The following is a 790-nucleotide window of genomic DNA, read 5'->3' as shown; positions in this document are numbered from 1 at the left end:
GTGCTTTTCACTCACCTCATAGTTCTAGCCGACCTGTGACAATGAGACTGTCACAGGTCGGCTCAGGAGATCGGGAGGTGAGAGAACACATACCGGGTTCGCTCACCTCTCGATCCTGTCACGGCTGAGCCAGCTGTCACTCACGCAGCAAGGCCGATCTCGTCATCGATGTGCTACAGCTCGCGGTATACTGAGCTTAGGGTGACACCTTTAAGAACATATTCGCATTCACGTATTGTACAATGTGTGTTGCACGCTATGCCGCAGGTGTGTTTGGGTGCCATTTAAAGTGAAGGACGCACCCTGAGCGCCGGCACACTGCACGCGATTCGCCGGCTGCTTGTTGGGCGCTGTGGGTTGAAAGTGTATGCAATAAAATAATAAATCAGTACATCAGTACAACCCAGAGAGCTCCTCATCCCCATAATTCCTCCCCCTTCCTTCTTTACCATACAGTGGAGGGGGGGAGGCTGTAGTGTAGGTGGGGCTGAAAACTCTGCACTGAATCCCAAGCAGCATTGTCAGCCTCACCTGGACTACAGCCTCCCCCCCTCCACTGTATGGTATGTAAAGAAGGAAGGGGGGAGGAATTATGGGGATGAGGAGAGGGAAAGGATTTTGTAGTCCAGCTGGGGAGAACAGACCTCTGATGCCTCTGTAAAGAGTACCTGTCTCTCTCAATATTTGTCTGTCAAGGGAGGTTCGTCAATCTTTTTGCAATAGAAATAAAGTTAAATTATAAAGAAAGAAAAAGCATATTTAAAAATTTTTTAAATATATGAAATATAAA

This window comes from Nanorana parkeri, unplaced genomic scaffold (assembly GCF_000935625.1).
Source record: "Nanorana parkeri isolate BGI_ZX_2015 unplaced genomic scaffold, ASM93562v1 scaffold1724, whole genome shotgun sequence".
Lineage (NCBI taxonomy): Eukaryota > Metazoa > Chordata > Amphibia > Anura > Dicroglossidae > Nanorana > Nanorana parkeri.
The sequence above is the reverse complement of the archived record's forward strand: the minus strand, read 5'-3'. Positions refer to the sequence as shown.